Below are 22,471 nucleotides of genomic sequence, written 5' to 3'. Positions count from 1 at the left end.
CCCATTATGATGTCAGAAAGCTGGCTCTGGAATCCTGAGGGCTCCACTATGACACGTGCAAAGTTCCGTCTGAACTTTATATAAGACGGTGAGGCTCAGTCAGTCACTCAGTGTTGCCTGAGAGGGCAACACTGCAACAGCCGGCCGCCAGGCTGTCTTTTTTTTGCACAGCTAGTTGCCTCCAGGAGGCCACAAGAGGGAGACAAGGGACTGCAAAATGGAAAATAGGCATCCACCAACTTTACAGACAACTTCTCCTTGCTCCTACAACCTCCATCCTTGCACAGTTTGTTATTCTTCTAGGTAACATAGTAACAAATCCAAATTGCTGCTCTCTTTGTAGGCAAGCAAGGCTTTGTTGCAACTGCAATTCTTACTTCTTCTTGAAATGTAGGGACGACAGTACATTCCATCACATCCATCTAGTGTACACAGGTAGGTCCATTGTGGCGGGCAGGCGAGCGGGCGGGCTGCTTTATTGGCTGTTTGCTGTTCCCCTACTCCACTCCACTATTTGACTGTTGTGCTGCATCAATCAATCAATCAATCAATCAATCAATCAATCAATCAATCAATCAATCAGTGGCTGGCTCAGGTGCAGCTCTTTAACTTACCTAAAAGGGAGGGCGGAGAGAAGACAAGGAAGGTGAATGAGGTGTTCCAATGTGAAATGCCGGAAACACAGAAACACAGACGACACACAACAAGAGGTGGCAATCTATTCATTAATTGCATTTAATCAATGAGCTCATTATCACTCATGCATTGTCCAACAGGTGTTGAAATAATGGGATTAAAAGGGGAGATCCCTTCAGAAAGACAGAAACAATAGCAAAGACAAAAAACACTTTTGGAATCTGCTTTTAGTCAACACATAAGGAAAGGGTGCACCGGTCCTGGAAATACTGCAATACCAGGTCAATGCGTGGAGTGGACAGAGCAAGCTCTATTTCCATCTCTCTGTTCTAAAAATCCATTTAATATATGGTCCCCAGATAGGGGACGTATCAGATATTAAACTGATAAGAACAGATACTACACTTGATCTTAGCCAAAAGGCCGAGAAGCGATAACCCGAACGGGCCGCGCGTTGCCCGAGCCTGCCCGATACTGCTGTTCAGCCCTTGCAGCGATTCAGCCTACTTCTAGGCAATTCCATGGGGCCCTGCAGGCTCACACACTCACAGCTACACGGGAGGTGAATAAAGGCCGGAGAGGAAGCCAGACAGGATTTGCTTCTTTTGCTTGCACCACAATGCAGTGCTGAAAGAGGAGGAATCTACATAAAAACGCCTTCCTGGCAACGCCCAAATGCCCTGCTGCCATGCAGATAAACACTGGCAGCGGCAGCAAGTGCATGCCCACAGCCACCCCTTGTTCCTTCACACCTTGTATCAGCTGTAATCCAGTCCAGTCCAGTGCTGCCTGCTGAGCAGCACTGACCAACACTGCCTGGGCCCAGGCTTTTATCTCTGAGGCCCCATTATGATGTCAGAAAGCTGGCTCTGGAATCCTGAGGGCTCCACTATGACACGTGCAAAGTTCCGTCTGAACTTTATATAAGACGGTGAGGCTCAGTCAGTCACTCAGTGTTGCCTGAGAGGGCAACACTGCAACAGCCGGCCGCCAGGCTGTCTTTTTTTTGCACAGCTAGTTGCCTCCAGGAGGCCACAAGAGGGAGACAAGGGACTGCAAAATGGAAAATAGGCATCCACCAACTTTACAGACAACTTCTCCTTGCTCCTACAACCTCCATCCTTGCACAGTTTGTTATTCTTCTAGGTAACATAGTAACAAATCCAAATTGCTGCTCTCTTTGTAGGCAAGCAAGGCTTTGTTGCAACTGCAATTCTTACTTCTTCTTGAAATGTAGGGACGACAGTACATTCCATCACATCCATCTAGTGTACACAGGTAGGTCCATTGTGGCGGGCAGGCGAGCGGGCGGGCTGCTTTATTGGCTGTTTGCTGTTCCCCTACTCCACTCCACTATTTGACTGTTGTGCTGCATCAATCAATCAATCAATCAATCAATCAATCAATCAATCAATCAATCAATCAATCAGTGGCTGGCTCAGGTGCAGCTCTTTAACTTACCTAAAAGGGAGGGCGGAGAGAAGACAAGGAAGGTGAATGAGGTGTTCCAATGTGAAATGCCGGAAACACAGAAACACAGACGACACACAACAAGAGGTGGCAATCTATTCATTAATTGCATTTAATCAATGAGCTCATTATCACTCATGCATTGTCCAACAGGTGTTGAAATAATGGGATTAAAAGGGGAGATCCCTTCAGAAAGACAGAAACAATAGCAAAGACAAAAAACACTTTTGGAATCTGCTTTTAGTCAACACATAAGGAAAGGGTGCACCGGTCCTGGAAATACTGCAATACCAGGTCAATGCGTGGAGTGGACAGAGCAAGCTCTATTTCCATCTCCCTGTTCTAAAAATCCATTTAATATATGGTCCCCAGATAGGGGACGTATCAGATATTAAACTGATAAGAACAGATACTACACTTGATCTTAGCCAAAAGGCCGAGAAGCGATAACCCGAACGGGCCGCGCGTTGCCCGAGCCTGCCCGATACTGCTGTTCAGCCCTTGCAGCGATTCAGCCTACTTCTAGGCAATTCCATGGGGCCCTGCAGGCTCACACACTCACAGCTACACGGGAGGTGAATAAAGGCCGGAGAGGAAGCCAGACAGGATTTGCTTCTTTTGCTTGCACCACAATGCAGTGCTGAAAGAGGAGGAATCTACATAAAAACGCCTTCCTGGCAACGCCCAAATGCCCTGCTGCCATGCAGATAAACACTGGCAGCGGCAGCAAGTGCATGCCCACAGCCACCCCTTGTTCCTTCACACCTTGTATCAGCTGTAATCCAGTCCAGTCCAGTGCTGCCTGCTGAGCAGCACTGACCAACACTGCCTGGGCCCAGGCTTTTATCTCTGAGGCCCCATTATGATGTCAGAAAGCTGGCTCTGGAATCCTGAGGGCTCCACTATGACACGTGCAAAGTTCCGTCTGAACTTTATATAAGACGGTGAGGCTCAGTCAGTCACTCAGTGTTGCCTGAGAGGGCAACACTGCAACAGCCGGCCGCCAGGCTGTCTTTTTTTTGCACAGCTAGTTGCCTCCAGGAGGCCACAAGAGGGAGACAAGGGACTGCAAAATGGAAAATAGGCATCCACCAACTTTACAGACAACTTCTCCTTGCTCCTACAACCTCCATCCTTGCACAGTTTGTTATTCTTCTAGGTAACATAGTAACAAATCCAAATTGCTGCTCTCTTTGTAGGCAAGCAAGGCTTTGTTGCAACTGCAATTCTTACTTCTTCTTGAAATGTAGGGACGACAGTACATTCCATCACATCCATCTAGTGTACACAGGTAGGTCCATTGTGGCGGGCAGGCGAGCGGGCGGGCTGCTTTATTGGCTGTTTGCTGTTCCCCTACTCCACTCCACTATTTGACTGTTGTGCTGCATCAATCAATCAATCAATCAATCAATCAATCAATCAATCAATCAATCAGTGGCTGGCTCAGGTGCAGCTCTTTAACTTACCTAAAAGGGAGGGCGGAGAGAAGACAAGGAAGGTGAATGAGGTGTTCCAATGTGAAATGCCGGAAACACAGAAACACAGACGACACACAACAAGAGGTGGCAATCTATTCATTAATTGCATTTAATCAATGAGCTCATTATCACTCATGCATTGTCCAACAGGTGTTGAAATAATGGGATTAAAAGGGGAGATCCCTTCAGAAAGACAGAAACAATAGCAAAGACAAAAAACACTTTTGGAATCTGCTTTTAGTCAACACATAAGGAAAGGGTGCACCGGTCCTGGAAATACTGCAATACCAGGTCAATGCGTGGAGTGGACAGAGCAAGCTCTATTTCCATCTCCCTGTTCTAAAAATCCATTTAATATATGGTCCCCAGATAGGGGACGTATCAGATATTAAACTGATAAGAACAGATACTACACTTGATCTTAGCCAAAAGGCCGAGAAGCGATAACCCGAACGGGCCGCGCGTTGCCCGAGCCTGCCCGATACTGCTGTTCAGCCCTTGCAGCGATTCAGCCTACTTCTAGGCAATTCCATGGGGCCCTGCAGGCTCACACACTCACAGCTACACGGGAGGTGAATAAAGGCCGGAGAGGAAGCCAGACAGGATTTGCTTCTTTTGCTTGCACCACAATGCAGTGCTGAAAGAGGAGGAATCTACATAAAAACGCCTTCCTGGCAACGCCCAAATGCCCTGCTGCCATGCAGATAAACACTGGCAGCGGCAGCAAGTGCATGCCCACAGCCACCCCTTGTTCCTTCACACCTTGTATCAGCTGTAATCCAGTCCAGTCCAGTGCTGCCTGCTGAGCAGCACTGACCAACACTGCCTGGGCCCAGGCTTTTATCTCTGAGGCCCCATTATGATGTCAGAAAGCTGGCTCTGGAATCCTGAGGGCTCCACTATGACACGTGCAAAGTTCCGTCTGAACTTTATATAAGACGGTGAGGCTCAGTCAGTCACTCAGTGTTGCCTGAGAGGGCAACACTGCAACAGCCGGCCGCCAGGCTGTCTTTTTTTTGCACAGCTAGTTGCCTCCAGGAGGCCACAAGAGGGAGACAAGGGACTGCAAAATGGAAAATAGGCATCCACCAACTTTACAGACAACTTCTCCTTGCTCCTACAACCTCCATCCTTGCACAGTTTGTTATTCTTCTAGGTAACATAGTAACAAATCCAAATTGCTGCTCTCTTTGTAGGCAAGCAAGGCTTTGTTGCAACTGCAATTCTTACTTCTTCTTGAAATGTAGGGACGACAGTACATTCCATCACATCCATCTAGTGTACACAGGTAGGTCCATTGTGGCGGGCAGGCGAGCGGGCGGGCTGCTTTATTGGCTGTTTGCTGTTCCCCTACTCCACTCCACTATTTGACTGTTGTGCTGCATCAATCAATCAATCAATCAATCAATCAATCAATCAATCAATCAATCAATCAATCAATCAATCAATCAGTGGCTGGCTCAGGTGCAGCTCTTTAACTTACCTAAAAGGGAGGGCGGAGAGAAGACAAGGAAGGTGAATGAGGTGTTCCAATGTGAAATGCCGGAAACACAGAAACACAGACGACACACAACAAGAGGTGGCAATCTATTCATTAATTGCATTTAATCAATGAGCTCATTATCACTCATGCATTGTCCAACAGGTGTTGAAATAATGGGATTAAAAGGGGAGATCCCTTCAGAAAGACAGAAACAATAGCAAAGACAAAAAACACTTTTGGAATCTGCTTTTAGTCAACACATAAGGAAAGGGTGCACCGGTCCTGGAAATACTGCAATACCAGGTCAATGCGTGGAGTGGACAGAGCAAGCTCTATTTCCATCTCCCTGTTCTAAAAATCCATTTAATATATGGTCCCCAGATAGGGGACGTATCAGATATTAAACTGATAAGAACAGATACTACACTTGATCTTAGCCAAAAGGCCGAGAAGCGATAACCCGAACGGGCCGCGCGTTGCCCGAGCCTGCCCGATACTGCTGTTCAGCCCTTGCAGCGATTCAGCCTACTTCTAGGCAATTCCATGGGGCCCTGCAGGCTCACACACTCACAGCTACACGGGAGGTGAATAAAGGCCGGAGAGGAAGCCAGACAGGATTTGCTTCTTTTGCTTGCACCACAATGCAGTGCTGAAAGAGGAGGAATCTACATAAAAACGCCTTCCTGGCAACGCCCAAATGCCCTGCTGCCATGCAGATAAACACTGGCAGCGGCAGCAAGTGCATGCCCACAGCCACCCCTCGTTCCTTCACACCTTGTATCAGCTGTAATCCAGTCCAGTCCAGTGCTGCCTGCTGAGCAGCACTGACCAACACTGCCTGGGCCCAGGCTTTTATCTCTGAGGCCCCATTATGATGTCAGAAAGCTGGCTCTGGAATCCTGAGGGCTCCACTATGACACGTGCAAAGTTCCGTCTGAACTTTATATAAGACGGTGAGGCTCAGTCAGTCACTCAGTGTTGCCTGAGAGGGCAACACTGCAACAGCCGGCCGCCAGGCTGTCTTTTTTTTGCACAGCTAGTTGCCTCCAGGAGGCCACAAGAGGGAGACAAGGGACTGCAAAATGGAAAATAGGCATCCACCAACTTTACAGACAACTTCTCCTTGCTCCTACAACCTCCATCCTTGCACAGTTTGTTATTCTTCTAGGTAACATAGTAACAAATCCAAATTGCTGCTCTCTTTGTAGGCAAGCAAGGCTTTGTTGCAACTGCAATTCTTACTTCTTCTTGAAATGTAGGGACGACAGTACATTCCATCACATCCATCTAGTGTACACAGGTAGGTCCATTGTGGCGGGCAGGCGAGCGGGCGGGCTGCTTTATTGGCTGTTTGCTGTTCCCCTACTCCACTCCACTATTTGACTGTTGTGCTGCATCAATCAATCAATCAATCAATCAATCAATCAATCAATCAGTGGCTGGCTCAGGTGCAGCTCTTTAACTTACCTAAAAGGGAGGGCGGAGAGAAGACAAGGAAGGTGAATGAGGTGTTCCAATGTGAAATGCCGGAAACACAGAAACACAGACGACACACAACAAGAGGTGGCAATCTATTCATTAATTGCATTTAATCAATGAGCTCATTATCCCTCATGCATTGTCCAACAGGTGTTGAAATAATGGGATTAAAAGGGGAGATCCCTTCAGAAAGACAGAAACAATAGCAAAGACAAAAAACACTTTTGGAATCTGCTTTTAGTCAACACATAAGGAAAGGGTGCACCGGTCCTGGAAATACTGCAATACCAGGTCAATGCGTGGAGTGGACAGAGCAAGCTCTATTTCCATCTCCCTGTTCTAAAAATCCATTTAATATATGGTCCCCAGATAGGGGACGTATCAGATATTAAACTGATAAGAACAGATACTACACTTGATCTTAGCCAAAAGGCCGAGAAGCGATAACCCGAACGGGCCGCGCGTTGCCCGAGCCTGCCCGATACTGCTGTTCAGCCCTTGCAGCGATTCAGCCTACTTCTAGGCAATTCCATGGGGCCCTGCAGGCTCACACACTCACAGCTACACGGGAGGTGAATAAAGGCCGGAGAGGAAGCCAGACAGGATTTGCTTCTTTTGCTTGCACCACAATGCAGTGCTGAAAGAGGAGGTGCACCACAATGCAGTGCTGAAAGAGGAGGAATCTACATAAAAACGCCTTCCTGGCAACGCCCAAATGCCCTGCTGCCATGCAGATAAACACTGGCAGCGGCAGCAAGTGCATGCCCACAGCCACCCCTTGTTCCTTCACACCTTGTATCAGCTGTAATCCAGTCCAGTCCAGTGCTGCCTGCTGAGCAGCACTGACCAACACTGCCTGGGCCCAGGCTTTTATCTCTGAGGCCCCATTATGATGTCAGAAAGCTGGCTCTGGAATCCTGAGGGCTCCACTATGACACGTGCAAAGTTCCGTCTGAACTTTATATAAGACGGTGAGGCTCAGTCAGTCACTCAGTGTTGCCTGAGAGGGCAACACTGCAACAGCCGGCCGCCAGGCTGTCTTTTTTTTGCACAGCTAGTTGCCTCCAGGAGGCCACAAGAGGGAGACAAGGGACTGCAAAATGGAAAATAGGCATCCACCAACTTTACAGACAACTTCTCCTTGCTCCTACAACCTCCATCCTTGCACAGTTTGTTATTCTTCTAGGTAACATAGTAACAAATCCAAATTGCTGCTCTCTTTGTAGGCAAGCAAGGCTTTGTTGCAACTGCAATTCTTACTTCTTCTTGAAATGTAGGGACGACAGTACATTCCATCACATCCATCTAGTGTACACAGGTAGGTCCATTGTGGCGGGCAGGCGAGCGGGCGGGCTGCTTTATTGGCTGTTTGCTGTTCCCCTACTCCACTCCACTATTTGACTGTTGTGCTGCATCAATCAATCAATCAATCAATCAATCAATCAATCAATCAATCAATCAATCAGTGGCTGGCTCAGGTGCAGCTCTTTAACTTACCTAAAAGGGAGGGCGGAGAGAAGACAAGGAAGGTGAATGAGGTGTTCCAATGTGAAATGCCGGAAACACAGAAACACAGACGACACACAACAAGAGGTGGCAATCTATTCATTAATTGCATTTAATCAATGAGCTCATTATCACTCATGCATTGTCCAACAGGTGTTGAAATAATGGGATTAAAAGGGGAGATCCCTTCAGAAAGACAGAAACAATAGCAAAGACAAAAAACACTTTTGGAATCTGCTTTTAGTCAACACATAAGGAAAGGGTGCACCGGTCCTGGAAATACTGCAATACCAGGTCAATGCGTGGAGTGGACAGAGCAAGCTCTATTTCCATCTCCCTGTTCTAAAAATCCATTTAATATATGGTCCCCAGATAGGGGACGTATCAGATATTAAACTGATAAGAACAGATACTACACTTGATCTTAGCCAAAAGGCCGAGAAGCGATAACCCGAACGGGCCGCGCGTTGCCCGAGCCTGCCCGATACTGCTGTTCAGCCCTTGCAGCGATTCAGCCTACTTCTAGGCAATTCCATGGGGCCCTGCAGGCTCACACACTCACAGCTACACGGGAGGTGAATAAAGGCCGGAGAGGAAGCCAGACAGGATTTGCTTCTTTTGCTTGCACCACAATGCAGTGCTGAAAGAGGAGGAATCTACATAAAAACGCCTTCCTGGCAACGCCCAAATGCCCTGCTGCCATGCAGATAAACACTGGCAGCGGCAGCAAGTGCATGCCCACAGCCACCCCTTGTTCCTTCACACCTTGTATCAGCTGTAATCCAGTCCAGTCCAGTGCTGCCTGCTGAGCAGCACTGACCAACACTGCCTGGGCCCAGGCTTTTATCTCTGAGGCCCCATTATGATGTCAGAAAGCTGGCTCTGGAATCCTGAGGGCTCCACTATGACACGTGCAAAGTTCCGTCTGAACTTTATATAAGACGGTGAGGCTCAGTCAGTCACTCAGTGTTGCCTGAGAGGGCAACACTGCAACAGCCGGCCGCCAGGCTGTCTTTTTTTTGCACAGCTAGTTGCCTCCAGGAGGCCACAAGAGGGAGACAAGGGACTGCAAAATGGAAAATAGGCATCCACCAACTTTACAGACAACTTCTCCTTGCTCCTACAACCTCCATCCTTGCACAGTTTGTTATTCTTCTAGGTAACATAGTAACAAATCCAAATTGCTGCTCTCTTTGTAGGCAAGCAAGGCTTTGTTGCAACTGCAATTCTTACTTCTTCTTGAAATGTAGGGACGACAGTACATTCCATCACATCCATCTAGTGTACACAGGTAGGTCCATTGTGGCGGGCAGGCGAGCGGGCGGGCTGCTTTATTGGCTGTTTGCTGTTCCCCTACTCCACTCCACTATTTGACTGTTGTGCTGCAATCAATCAATCAATCAATCAATCAATCAATCAATCAATCAATCAATCAATCAGTGGCTGGCTCAGGTGCAGCTCTTTAACTTACCTAAAAGGGAGGGCGGAGAGAAGACAAGGAAGGTGAATGAGGTGTTCCAATGTGAAATGCCGGAAACACAGAAACACAGACGACACACAACAAGAGGTGGCAATCTATTCATTAATTGCATTTAATCAATGAGCTCATTATCACTCATGCATTGTCCAACAGGTGTTGAAATAATGGGATTAAAAGGGGAGATCCCTTCAGAAAGACAGAAACAATAGCAAAGACAAAAAACACTTTTGGAATCTGCTTTTAGTCAACACATAAGGAAAGGGTGCACCGGTCCTGGAAATACTGCAATACCAGGTCAATGCGTGGAGTGGACAGAGCAAGCTCTATTTCCATCTCCCTGTTCTAAAAATCCATTTAATATATGGTCCCCAGATAGGGGACGTATCAGATATTAAACTGATAAGAACAGATACTACACTTGATCTTAGCCAAAAGGCCGAGAAGCGATAACCCGAACGGGCCGCGCGTTGCCCGAGCCTGCCCGATACTGCTGTTCAGCCCTTGCAGCGATTCAGCCTACTTCTAGGCAATTCCATGGGGCCCTGCAGGCTCACACACTCACAGCTACACGGGAGGTGAATAAAGGCCGGAGAGGAAGCCAGACAGGATTTGCTTCTTTTGCTTGCACCACAATGCAGTGCTGAAAGAGGAGGAATCTACATAAAAACGCCTTCCTGGCAACGCCCAAATGCCCTGCTGCCATGCAGATAAACACTGGCAGCGGCAGCAAGTGCATGCCCACAGCCACCCCTTGTTCCTTCACACCTTGTATCAGCTGTAATCCAGTCCAGTCCAGTGCTGCCTGCTGAGCAGCACTGACCAACACTGCCTGGACCCAGGCTTTTATCTCTGAGGCCCCATTATGATGTCAGAAAGCTGGCTCTGGAATCCTGAGGGCTCCACTATGACACGTGCAAAGTTCCGTCTGAACTTTATATAAGACGGTGAGGCTCAGTCAGTCACTCAGTGTTGCCTGAGAGGGCAACACTGCAACAGCCGGCCGCCAGGCTGTCTTTTTTTTGCACAGCTAGTTGCCTCCAGGAGGCCACAAGAGGGAGACAAGGGACTGCAAAATGGAAAATAGGCATCCACCAACTTTACAGACAACTTCTCCTTGCTCCTACAACCTCCATCCTTGCACAGTTTGTTATTCTTCTAGGTAACATAGTAACAAATCCAAATTGCTGCTCTCTTTGTAGGCAAGCAAGGCTTTGTTGCAACTGCAATTCTTACTTCTTCTTGAAATGTAGGGACGACAGTACATTCCATCACATCCATCTAGTGTACACAGGTAGGTCCATTGTGGCGGGCAGGCGAGCGGGCGGGCTGCTTTATTGGCTGTTTGCTGTTCCCCTACTCCACTCCACTATTTGACTGTTGTGCTGCATCAATCAATCAATCAATCAATCAATCAATCAATCAATCAATCAATCAATCAATCAATCAATCAGTGGCTGGCTCAGGTGCAGCTCTTTAACTTACCTAAAAGGGAGGGCGGAGAGAAGACAAGGAAGGTGAATGAGGTGTTCCAATGTGAAATGCCGGAAACACAGAAACACAGACGACACACAACAAGAGGTGGCAATCTATTCATTAATTGCATTTAATCAATGAGCTCATTATCACTCATGCATTGTCCAACAGGTGTTGAAATAATGGGATTAAAAGGGGAGATCCCTTCAGAAAGACAGAAACAATAGCAAAGACAAAAAACACTTTTGGAATCTGCTTTTAGTCAACACATAAGGAAAGGGTGCACCGGTCCTGGAAATACTGCAATACCAGGTCAATGCGTGGAGTGGACAGAGCAAGCTCTATTTCCATCTCCCTGTTCTAAAAATCCATTTAATATATGGTCCCCAGATAGGGGACGTATCAGATATTAAACTGATAAGAACAGATACTACACTTGATCTTAGCCAAAAGGCCGAGAAGCGATAACCCGAACGGGCCGCGCGTTGCCCGAGCCTGCCCGATACTGCTGTTCAGCCCTTGCAGCGATTCAGCCTACTTCTAGGCAATTCCATGGGGCCCTGCAGGCTCACACACTCACAGCTACACGGGAGGTGAATAAAGGCCGGAGAGGAAGCCAGACAGGATTTGCTTCTTTTGCTTGCACCACAATGCAGTGCTGAAAGAGGAGGAATCTACATAAAAACGCCTTCCTGGCAACGCCCAAATGCCCTGCTGCCATGCAGATAAACACTGGCAGCGGCAGCAAGTGCATGCCCACAGCCACCCCTTGTTCCTTCACACCTTGTATCAGCTGTAATCCAGTCCAGTCCAGTGCTGCCTGCTGAGCAGCACTGACCAACACTGCCTGGACCCAGGCTTTTATCTCTGAGGCCCCATTATGATGTCAGAAAGCTGGCTCTGGAATCCTGAGGGCTCCACTATGACACGTGCAAAGTTCCGTCTGAACTTTATATAAGACGGTGAGGCTCAGTCAGTCACTCAGTGTTGCCTGAGAGGGCAACACTGCAACAGCCGGCCGCCAGGCTGTCTTTTTTTTGCACAGCTAGTTGCCTCCAGGAGGCCACAAGAGGGAGACAAGGGACTGCAAAATGGAAAATAGGCATCCACCAACTTTACAGACAACTTCTCCTTGCTCCTACAACCTCCATCCTTGCACAGTTTGTTATTCTTCTAGGTAACATAGTAACAAATCCAAATTGCTGCTCTCTTTGTAGGCAAGCAAGGCTTTGTTGCAACTGCAATTCTTACTTCTTCTTGAAATGTAGGGACGACAGTACATTCCATCACATCCATCTAGTGTACACAGGTAGGTCCATTGTGGCGGGCAGGCGAGCGGGCGGGCTGCTTTATTGGCTGTTTGCTGTTCCCCTACTCCACTCCACTATTTGACTGTTGTGCTGCATCAATCAATCAATCAATCAATCAATCAATCAATCAATCAATCAATCAATCAGTGGCTGGCTCAGGTGCAGCTCTTTAACTTACCTAAAAGGGAGGGCGGAGAGAAGACAAGGAAGGTGAATGAGGTGTTCCAATGTGAAATGCCGGAAACACAGAAACACAGACGACACACAACAAGAGGTGGCAATCTATTCATTAATTGCATTTAATCAATGAGCTCATTATCACTCATGCATTGTCCAACAGGTGTTGAAATAATGGGATTAAAAGGGGAGATCCCTTCAGAAAGACAGAAACAATAGCAAAGACAAAAAACACTTTTGGAATCTGCTTTTAGTCAACACATAAGGAAAGGGTGCACCGGTCCTGGAAATACTGCAATACCAGGTCAATGCGTGGAGTGGACAGAGCAAGCTCTATTTCCATCTCCCTGTTCTAAAAATCCATTTAATATATGGTCCCCAGATAGGGGACGTATCAGATATTAAACTGATAAGAACAGATACTACACTTGATCTTAGCCAAAAGGCCGAGAAGCGATAACCCGAACGGGCCGCGCGTTGCCCGAGCCTGCCCGATACTGCTGTTCAGCCCTTGCAGCGATTCAGCCTACTTCTAGGCAATTCCATGGGGCCCTGCAGGCTCACACACTCACAGCTACACGGGAGGTGAATAAAGGCCGGAGAGGAAGCCAGACAGGATTTGCTTCTTTTGCTTGCACCACAATGCAGTGCTGAAAGAGGAGGAATCTACATAAAAACGCCTTCCTGGCAACGCCCAAATGCCCTGCTGCCATGCAGATAAACACTGGCAGCGGCAGCAAGTGCATGCCCACAGCCACCCCTTGTTCCTTCACACCTTGTATCAGCTGTAATCCAGTCCAGTCCAGTGCTGCCTGCTGAGCAGCACTGACCAACACTGCCTGAGCCCAGGCTTTTATCTCTGAGGCCCCATTATGATGTCAGAAAGCTGGCTCTGGAATCCTGAGGGCTCCACTATGACACGTGCAAAGTTCCGTCTGAACTTTATATAAGACGGTGAGGCTCAGTCAGTCACTCAGTGTTGCCTGAGAGGGCAACACTGCAACAGCCGGCCGCCAGGCTGTCTTTTTTTTGCACAGCTAGTTGCCTCCAGGAGGCCACAAGAGGGAGACAAGGGACTGCAAAATGGAAAATAGGCATCCACCAACTTTACAGACAACTTCTCCTTGCTCCTACAACCTCCATCCTTGCACAGTTTGTTATTCTTCTAGGTAACATAGTAACAAATCCAAATTGCTGCTCTCTTTGTAGGCAAGCAAGGCTTTGTTGCAACTGCAATTCTTACTTCTTCTTGAAATGTAGGGACGACAGTACATTCCATCACATCCATCTAGTGTACACAGGTAGGTCCATTGTGGCGGGCAGGCGAGCGGGCGGGCTGCTTTATTGGCTGTTTGCTGTTCCCCTACTCCACTCCACTATTTGACTGTTGTGCTGCATCAATCAATCAATCAATCAATCAATCAATCAATCAATCAATCAATCAATCAATCAGTGGCTGGCTCAGGTGCAGCTCTTTAACTTACCTAAAAGGGAGGGCGGAGAGAAGACAAGGAAGGTGAATGAGGTGTTCCAATGTGAAATGCCGGAAACACAGAAACACAGACGACACACAACAAGAGGTGGCAATCTATTCATTAATTGCATTTAATCAATGAGCTCATTATCACTCATGCATTGTCCAACAGGTGTTGAAATAATGGGATTAAAAGGGGAGATCCCTTCAGAAAGACAGAAACAATAGCAAAGACACAAAACACTTTTGGAATCTGCTTTTAGTCAACACATAAGGGAAAGGGTGCACCGGTCCTGGAAATACTGCAATACCAGGTCAATGCGTGGAGTGGACAGAGCAAGCTCTATTTCCATCTCCCTGTTCTAAAAATCCATTTAATATATGGTCCCCAGATAGGGGACGTATCAGATATTAAACTGATAAGAACAGATACTACACTTGATCTTAGCCAAAAGGCCGAGAAGCGATAACCCGAACGGGCCGCGCGTTGCCCGAGCCTGCCCGATACTGCTGTTCAGCCCTTGCAGCGATTCAGCCTACTTCTAGGCAATTCCATGGGGCCCTGCAGGCTCACACACTCACAGCTACACGGGAGGTGAATAAAGGCCGGAGAGGAAGCCAGACAGGATTTGCTTCTTTTGCTTGCACCACAATGCAGTGCTGAAAGAGGAGGAATCTACATAAAAACGCCTTCCTGGCAACGCCCAAATGCCCTGCTGCCATGCAGATAAACACTGGCAGCGGCAGCAAGTGCATGCCCACAGCCACCCCTTGTTCCTTCACACCTTGTATCAGCTGTAATCCAGTCCAGTCCAGTGCTGCCTGCTGAGCAGCACTGACCAACACTGCCTGGACCCAGGCTTTTATCTCTGAGGCCCCATTATGATGTCAGAAAGCTGGCTCTGGAATCCTGAGGGCTCCACTATGACACGTGCAAAGTTCCGTCTGAACTTTATATAAGACGGTGAGGCTCAGTCAGTCACTCAGTGTTGCCTGAGAGGGCAACACTGCAACAGCCGGCCGCCAGGCTGTCTTTTTTTTGCACAGCTAGTTGCCTCCAGGAGGCCACAAGAGGGAGACAAGGGACTGCAAAATGAAAAATAGGCATCCACCAACTTTACAGACAACTTCTCCTTGCTCCTACAACCTCCATCCTTGCACAGTTTGTTATTCTTCTGGTAACATAGTAACAAATCCAAATTGCTGCTCTCTTTGTAGGCAAGCAAGGCTTTGTTGCAACTGCAATTCTTACTTCTTCTTGAAATGTAGGGACGACAGTACATTCCATCACATCCATCTAGTGTACACAGGTAGGTCCATTGTGGCGGGCAGGCGAGCGGGCGGGCTGCTTTATTGGCTGTTTGCTGTTCCCCTACTCCACTCCACTATTTGACTGTTGTGCTGCAATCAATCAATCAATCAATCAATCAATCAATCAATCAATCAATCAATCAGTGGCTGGCTCAGGTGCAGCTCTTTAACTTACCTAAAAGGGAGGGCGGAGAGAAGACAAGGAAGGTGAATGAGGTGTTCCAATGTGAAATGCCGGAAACACAGAAACACAGACGACACACAACAAGAGGTGGCAATCTATTCATTAATTGCATTTAATCAATGAGCTCATTATCACTCATGCATTGTCCAACAGGTGTTGAAATAATGGGATTAAAAGGGGAGATCCCTTCAGAAAGACAGAAACAATAGCAAAGACAAAAAACACTTTTGGAATCTGCTTTTAGTCAACACATAAGGAAAGGGTGCACCGGTCCTGGAAATACTGCAATACCAGGTCAATGCGTGGAGTGGACAGAGCAAGCTCTATTTCCATCTCCCTGTTCTAAAAATCCATTTAATATATGGTCCCCAGATAGGGGACGTATCAGATATTAAACTGATAAGAACAGATACTACACTTGATCTTAGCCAAAAGGCCGAGAAGCGATAACCCGAACGGGCCGCGCGTTGCCCGAGCCTGCCCGATACTGCTGTTCAGCCCTTGCAGCGATTCAGCCTACTTCTAGGCAATTCCATGGGGCCCTGCAGGCTCACACACTCACAGCTACACGGGAGGTGAATAAAGGCCGGAGAGGAAGCCAGACAGGATTTGCTTCTTTTGCTTGCACCACAATGCAGTGCTGAAAGAGGAGGAATCTACATAAAAACGCCTTCCTGGCAACGCCCAAATGCCCTGCTGCCATGCAGATAAACACTGGCAGCGGCAGCAAGTGCATGCCCACAGCCACCCCTTGTTCCTTCACACCTTGTATCAGCTGTAATCCAGTCCAGTCCAGTGCTGCCTGCTGAGCAGCACTGACCAACACTGCCTGGGCCCAGGCTTTTATCTCTGAGGCCCCATTATGATGTCAGAAAGCTGGCTCTGGAATCCTGAGGGCTCCACTATGACACGTGCAAAGTTCCGTCTGAACTTTATATAAGACGGTGAGGCTCAGTCAGTCACTCAGTGTTGCCTGAGAGGGCAACACTGCAACAGCCGGCCGCCAGGCTGTCTTTTTTTTGCACAGCTAGTTGCCTCCAGGAGGCCACAAGAGGGAGACAAGGGACTGCAAAATGGAAAATAGGCATCCACCAACTTTACAGACAACTTCTCCTTGCTCGTACAACCTCCATCCTTGCACAGTTTGTTATTCTTCTAGGTAACATAGTAACAAATCCAAATTGCTGCTCTCTTTGTAGGCAAGCAAGGCTTTGTTGCAACTGCAATTCTTACTTCTTCTTGAAATGTAGGGACGACAGTACATTCCATCACATCCATCTAGTGTACACAGGTAGGTCCATTGTGGCGGGCAGGCGAGCGGGCGGGCTGCTTTATTGGCTGTTTGCTGTTCCCCTACTCCACTCCACTATTTGACTGTTGTGCTGCATCAATCAATCAATCAATCAATCAATCAATCAATCAATCAGTGGCTGGCTCAGGTGCAGCTCTTTAACTTACCTAAAAGGGAGGGCGGAGAGAAGACAAGGAAGGTGAATGAGGTGTTCCAATGTGAAATGCCGGAAACACAGAAACACAGACGACACACAACAAGAGGTGGCAATCTATTCATTAATTGCATTTAATCAATGAGCTCATTATCACTCATGCATTGTCCAACAGGTGTTGAAATAATGGCATTAAAAGGGGAGATCCCTTCAGAAAGACAGAAACAATAGCAAAGACAAAAAACACTTTTGGAATCTGCTTTTAGTCAACACATAAGGAAAGGGTGCACCGGTCCTGGAAATACTGCAATACCAGGTCAATGCGTGGAGTGGACAGAGCAAGCTCTATTTCCATCTCCCTGTTCTAAAAATCCATTTAATATATGGTCCCCAGATAGGGGACGTATCAGATATTAAACTGATAAGAACAGATACTACACTTGATCTTAGCCAAAAGGCCGAGAAGCGATAACCCGAACGGGCCGCGCGTTGCCCGAGCCTGCCCGATACTGCTGTTCAGCCCTTGCAGCGATTCAGCCTACTTCTAGGCAATTCCATGGGGCCCTGCAGGCTCACACACTCACAGCTACACGGGAGGTGAATAAAGGCCGGAGAGGAAGCCAGACAGGATTTGCTTCTTTTGCTTGCACCACAATGCAGTGCCGAAAGAGGAGGAATCTACATAAAAACGCCTTCCTGGCAACGCCCAAATGCCCTGCTGCCATGCAGATAAACACTGGCAGCGGCAGCAAGTGCATGCCCACAGCCACCCCTTGTTCCTTCACACCTTGTATCAGCTGTAATCCAGTCCAGTCCAGTGCTGCCTGCTGAGCAGCACTGACCAACACTGCCTGGGCCCAGGCTTTTATCTCTGAGGCCCCATTATGATGTCAGAAAGCTGGCTCTGGAATCCTGAGGGCTCCACTATGACACGTGCAAAGTTCCGTCTGAACTTTATATAAGACGGTGAGGCTCAGTCAGTCACTCAGTGTTGCCTGAGAGGGCAACACTGCAACAGCCGGCCGCCAGGCTGTCTTTTTTTTGCACAGCTAGTTGCCTCCAGGAGGCCACAAGAGGGAGACAAGGGACTGCAAAATGGAAAATAGGCATCCACCAACTTTACAGACAACTTCTCCTTGCTCCTACAACCTCCATCCTTGCACAGTTTGTTATTCTTCTAGGTAACATAGTAACAAATCCAAATTGCTGCTCTCTTTGTAGGCAAGCAAGGCTTTGTTGCAACTGCAATTCTTACTTCTTCTTGAAATGTAGGGACGACAGTACATTCCATCACATCCATCTAGTGTACACAGGTAGGTCCATTGTGGCGGGCAGGCGAGCGGGCGGGCTGCTTTATTGGCTGTTTGCTGTTCCCCTACTCCACTCCACTATTTGACTGTTGTGCTGCATCAATCAATCAATCAATCAATCAATCAATCAATCAGTGGCTGGCTCAGGTGCAGCTCTTTAACTTACCTAAAAGGGAGGGCGGAGAGAAGACAAGGAAGGTGAATGAGGTGTTCCAATGTGAAATGCCGGAAACACAGAAACACAGACGACACACAACAAGAGGTGGCAATCTATTCATTAATTGCATTTAATCAATGAGCTCATTATCACTCATGCATTGTCCAACAGGTGTTGAAATAATGGGATTAAAAGGGGAGATCCCTTCAGAAAGACAGAAACAATAGCAAAGACAAAAAACACTTTTGGAATCTGCTTTTAGTCAACACATAAGGAAAGGGTGCACCGGTCCTGGAAATACTGCAATACCAGGTCAATGCGTGGAGTGGACAGAGCAAGCTCTATTTCCATCTCCCTGTTCTAAAAATCCATTTAATATATGGTCCCCAGATAGGGGACGTATCAGATATTAAACTGATAAGAACAGATACTACACTTGATCTTAGCCAAAAGGCCGAGAAGCGATAACCCGAACGGGCCGCGCGTTGCCCGAGCCTGCCCGATACTGCTGTTCAGCCCTTGCAGCGATTCAGCCTACTTCTAGGCAATTCCATGGGGCCCTGCAGGCTCACACACTCACAGCTACACGGGAGGTGAATAAAGGCCGGAGAGGAAGCCAGACAGGATTTGCTTCTTTTGCTTGCACCACAATGCAGTGCTGAAAGAGGAGGAATCTACATAAAAACGCCTTCCTGGCAACGCCCAAATGCCCTGCTGCCATGCAGATAAACACTGGCAGCGGCAGCAAGTGCATGCCCACAGCCACCCCTTGTTCCTTCACACCTTGTATCAGCTGTAATCCAGTCCAGTCCAGTGCTGCCTGCTGAGCAGCACTGACCAACACTGCCTGGGCCCAGGCTTTTATCTCTGAGGCCCCATTATGATGTCAGAAAGCTGGCTCTGGAATCCTGAGGGCTCCACTATGACACGTGCAAAGTTCCGTCTGAACTTTATATAAGACGGTGAGGCTCAGTCAGTCACTCAGTGTTGCCTGAGAGGGCAACACTGCAACAGCCGGCCGCCAGGCTGTCTTTTTTTTGCACAGCTAGTTGCCTCCAGGAGGCCACAAGAGGGAGACAAGGGACTGCAAAATGGAAAATAGGCATCCACCAACTTTACAGACAACTTCTCCTTGCTCCTACAACCTCCATCCTTGCACAGTTTGTTATTCTTCTAGGTAACATAGTAACAAATCCAAATTGCTGCTCTCTTTGTAGGCAAGCAAGGCTTTGTTGCAACTGCAATTCTTACTTCTTCTTGAAATGTAGGGACGACAGTACATTCCATCACATCCATCTAGTGTACACAGGTAGGTCCATTGTGGCGGGCAGGCGAGCGGGCGGGCTGCTTTATTGGCTGTTTGCTGTTCCCCTACTCCACTCCACTATTTGACTGTTGTGCTGCATCAATCAATCAATCAATCAATCAATCAATCAATCAATCAATCAATCAATCAATCAGTGGCTGGCTCAGGTGCAGCTCTTTAACTTACCTAAAAGGGAGGGCGGAGAGAAGACAAGGAAGGTGAATGAGGTGTTCCAATGTGAAATGCCGGAAACACAGAAACACAGACGACACACAACAAGAGGTGGCAATCTATTCATTAATTGCATTTAATCAATGAGCTCATTATCACTCATGCATTGTCCAACAGGTGTTGAAATAATGGGATTAAAAGGGGAGATCCCTTCAGAAAGACAGAAACAATAGCAAAGACAAAAAACACTTTTGGAATCTGCTTTTAGTCAACACATAAGGAAAGGGTGCACCGGTCCTGGAAATACTGCAATACCAGGTCAATGCGTGGAGTGGACAGAGCAAGCTCTATTTCCATCTCCCTGTTCTAAAAATCCATTTAATATATGGTCCCCAGATAGGGGACGTATCAGATATTAAACTGATAAGAACAGATACTACACTTGATCTTAGCCAAAAGGCCGAGAAGCGATAACCCGAACGGGCCGCGCGTTGCCCGAGCCTGCCCGATACTGCTGTTCAGCCCTTGCAGCGATTCAGCCTACTTCTAGGCAATTCCATGGGGCCCTGCAGGCTCACACACTCACAGCTACACGGGAGGTGAATAAAGGCCGGAGAGGAAGCCAGACAGGATTTGCTTCTTTTGCTTGCACCACAATGCAGTGCTGAAAGAGGAGGAATCTACATAAAAACGCCTTCCTGGCAACGCCCAAATGCCCTGCTGCCATGCAGATAAACACTGGCAGCGGCAGCAAGTGCATGCCCACAGCCACCCCTTGTTCCTTCACACCTTGTATCAGCTGTAATCCAGTCCAGTCCAGTGCTGCCTGCTGAGCAGCACTGACCAACACTGCCTGGGCCCAGGCTTTTATCTCTGAGGCCCCATTATGATGTCAGAAAGCTGGCTCTGGAATCCTGAGGGCTCCACTATGACACGTGCAAAGTTCCGTCTGAACTTTATATAAGACGGTGAGGCTCAGTCAGTCACTCAGTGTTGCCTGAGAGGGCAACACTGCAACAGCCGGCCGCCAGGCTGTCTTTTTTTTGCACAGCTAGTTGCCTCCAGGAGGCCACAAGAGGGAGACAAGGGACTGCAAAATGGAAAATAGGCATCCACCAACTTTACAGACAACTTCTCCTTGCTCCTACAACCTCCATCCTTGCACAGTTTGTTATTCTTGTAGGTAACATAGTAACAAATCCAAATTGCTGCTCTCTTTGTAGGCAAGCAAGGCTTTGTTGCAACTGCAATTCTTACTTCTTCTTGAAATGTAGGGACGACAGTACATTCCATCACATCCATCTAGTGTACACAGGTAGGTCCATTGTGGCGGGCAGGCGAGCGGGCGGGCTGCTTTATTGGCTGTTTGCTGTTCCCCTACTCCACTCCACTATTTGACTGTTGTGCTGCATCAATCAATCAATCAATCAATCAATCAATCAATCAATCAATCAATCAATCAATCAATCAGTGGCTGGCTCAGGTGCAGCTCTTTAACTTACCTAAAAGGGAGGGCGGAGAGAAGACAAGGAAGGTGAATGAGGTGTTCCAATGTGAAATGCCGGAAACACAGAAACACAGACGACACACAACAAGAGGTGGCAATCTATTCATTAATTGCATTTAATCAATGAGCTCATTATCACTCATGCATTGTCCAACAGGTGTTGAAATAATGGGATTAAAAGGGGAGATCCCTTCAGAAAGACAGAAACAATAGCAAAGACAAAAAACACTTTTGGAATCTGCTTTTAGTCAACACATAAGGAAAGGGTGCACCGGTCCTGGAAATACTGCAATACCAGGTCAATGCGTGGAGTGGACAGAGCAAGCTCTATTTCCATCTCCCTGTTCTAAAAATCCATTTAATATATGGTCCCCAGATAGGGGACGTATCAGATATTAAACTGATAAGAACAGATACTACACTTGATCTTAGCCAAAAGGCCGAGAAGCGATAACCCGAACGGGCCGCGCGTTGCCCGAGCCTGCCCGATACTGCTGTTCAGCCCTTGCAGCGATTCAGCCTACTTCTAGGCAATTCCATGGGGCCCTGCAGGCTCACACACTCACAGCTACACGGGAGGTGAATAAAGGCCGGAGAGGAAGCCAGACAGGATTTGCTTCTTTTGCTTGCACCACAATGCAGTGCTGAAAGAGGAGGAATCTACATAAAAACGCCTTCCTGGCAACGCCCAAATGCCCTGCTGCCATGCAGATAAACACTGGCAGCGGCAGCAAGTGCATGCCCACAGCCACCCCTTGTTCCTTCACACCTTGTATCAGCTGTAATCCAGTCCAGTCCAGTGCTGCCTGCTGAGCAGCACTGACCAACACTGCCTGGGCCCAGGCTTTTATCTCTGAGGCCCCATTATGATGTCAGAAAGCTGGCTCTGGAATCCTGAGGGCTCCACTATGACACGTGCAAAGTTCCGTCTGAACTTTATATAAGACGGTGAGGCTCAGTCAGTCACTCAGTGTTGCCTGAGAGGGCAACACTGCAACAGCCGGCCGCCAGGCTGTCTTTTTTTTGCACAGCTAGTTGCCTCCAGGAGGCCACAAGAGGGAGACAAGGGACTGCAAAATGGAAAATAGGCATCCACCAACTTTACAGACAACTT

General features: G+C 47.8%; 15 non-coding genes across 15 annotated transcripts; all 15 read right to left on the bottom strand.

Moving 5' to 3' along the window:
* Positions 1-880: 880 nt before the first annotated feature.
* LOC142687141 (U2 spliceosomal RNA) lies at positions 881-1,071 on the bottom strand. The gene has a single exon (XR_012856415.1). It is a non-coding gene; the product is annotated as a U2 spliceosomal RNA (small nuclear RNA).
* Positions 1,072-2,363: 1,292 nt separating this feature from the next.
* Positions 2,364-2,554, bottom strand: LOC142687164 (U2 spliceosomal RNA). Its single transcript, XR_012856430.1, has one exon. It is a non-coding gene; the product is annotated as a U2 spliceosomal RNA (small nuclear RNA).
* A 1,284-nt stretch (positions 2,555-3,838) lies between these two features.
* LOC142687163 (U2 spliceosomal RNA) lies at positions 3,839-4,029 on the bottom strand. The gene has a single exon (XR_012856429.1). It is a non-coding gene; the product is annotated as a U2 spliceosomal RNA (small nuclear RNA).
* Positions 4,030-5,333: 1,304 nt separating this feature from the next.
* Positions 5,334-5,524, bottom strand: LOC142687162 (U2 spliceosomal RNA). Its single transcript, XR_012856428.1, has one exon. It is a non-coding gene; the product is annotated as a U2 spliceosomal RNA (small nuclear RNA).
* A 1,276-nt stretch (positions 5,525-6,800) lies between these two features.
* LOC142687160 (U2 spliceosomal RNA) lies at positions 6,801-6,991 on the bottom strand. The gene has a single exon (XR_012856427.1). It is a non-coding gene; the product is annotated as a U2 spliceosomal RNA (small nuclear RNA).
* Positions 6,992-8,309: 1,318 nt separating this feature from the next.
* Positions 8,310-8,500, bottom strand: LOC142687148 (U2 spliceosomal RNA). The gene has a single exon (XR_012856422.1). It is a non-coding gene; the product is annotated as a U2 spliceosomal RNA (small nuclear RNA).
* A 1,289-nt stretch (positions 8,501-9,789) lies between these two features.
* LOC142687136 (U2 spliceosomal RNA) lies at positions 9,790-9,980 on the bottom strand. The gene has a single exon (XR_012856411.1). It is a non-coding gene; the product is annotated as a U2 spliceosomal RNA (small nuclear RNA).
* A 1,300-nt stretch (positions 9,981-11,280) lies between these two features.
* Positions 11,281-11,471, bottom strand: LOC142687124 (U2 spliceosomal RNA). The gene has a single exon (XR_012856400.1). It is a non-coding gene; the product is annotated as a U2 spliceosomal RNA (small nuclear RNA).
* A 1,288-nt stretch (positions 11,472-12,759) lies between these two features.
* Positions 12,760-12,950, bottom strand: LOC142687112 (U2 spliceosomal RNA). Its single transcript, XR_012856389.1, has one exon. It is a non-coding gene; the product is annotated as a U2 spliceosomal RNA (small nuclear RNA).
* A 1,293-nt stretch (positions 12,951-14,243) lies between these two features.
* LOC142687099 (U2 spliceosomal RNA) lies at positions 14,244-14,434 on the bottom strand. Its single transcript, XR_012856377.1, has one exon. It is a non-coding gene; the product is annotated as a U2 spliceosomal RNA (small nuclear RNA).
* A 1,284-nt stretch (positions 14,435-15,718) lies between these two features.
* On the bottom strand, positions 15,719-15,909 carry LOC142687087 (U2 spliceosomal RNA). The gene has a single exon (XR_012856366.1). It is a non-coding gene; the product is annotated as a U2 spliceosomal RNA (small nuclear RNA).
* Positions 15,910-17,185: 1,276 nt separating this feature from the next.
* Positions 17,186-17,376, bottom strand: LOC142687075 (U2 spliceosomal RNA). The gene has a single exon (XR_012856355.1). It is a non-coding gene; the product is annotated as a U2 spliceosomal RNA (small nuclear RNA).
* A 1,272-nt stretch (positions 17,377-18,648) lies between these two features.
* LOC142687063 (U2 spliceosomal RNA) lies at positions 18,649-18,839 on the bottom strand. Its single transcript, XR_012856344.1, has one exon. It is a non-coding gene; the product is annotated as a U2 spliceosomal RNA (small nuclear RNA).
* Positions 18,840-20,131: 1,292 nt separating this feature from the next.
* Positions 20,132-20,322, bottom strand: LOC142687050 (U2 spliceosomal RNA). Its single transcript, XR_012856333.1, has one exon. It is a non-coding gene; the product is annotated as a U2 spliceosomal RNA (small nuclear RNA).
* A 1,296-nt stretch (positions 20,323-21,618) lies between these two features.
* Positions 21,619-21,809, bottom strand: LOC142687038 (U2 spliceosomal RNA). Its single transcript, XR_012856322.1, has one exon. It is a non-coding gene; the product is annotated as a U2 spliceosomal RNA (small nuclear RNA).
* Between the last annotated feature and the right edge of the window lie 662 nt (positions 21,810-22,471).

This window comes from Rhinoderma darwinii (genome assembly GCF_050947455.1).
Source record: "Rhinoderma darwinii isolate aRhiDar2 chromosome 5 unlocalized genomic scaffold, aRhiDar2.hap1 SUPER_5_unloc_19, whole genome shotgun sequence".
In the NCBI taxonomy this organism is placed as follows: domain Eukaryota; kingdom Metazoa; phylum Chordata; class Amphibia; order Anura; family Rhinodermatidae; genus Rhinoderma; species Rhinoderma darwinii.
The sequence above is the reverse complement of the archived record's forward strand: the minus strand, read 5'-3'. Positions and strand labels throughout refer to the sequence as shown.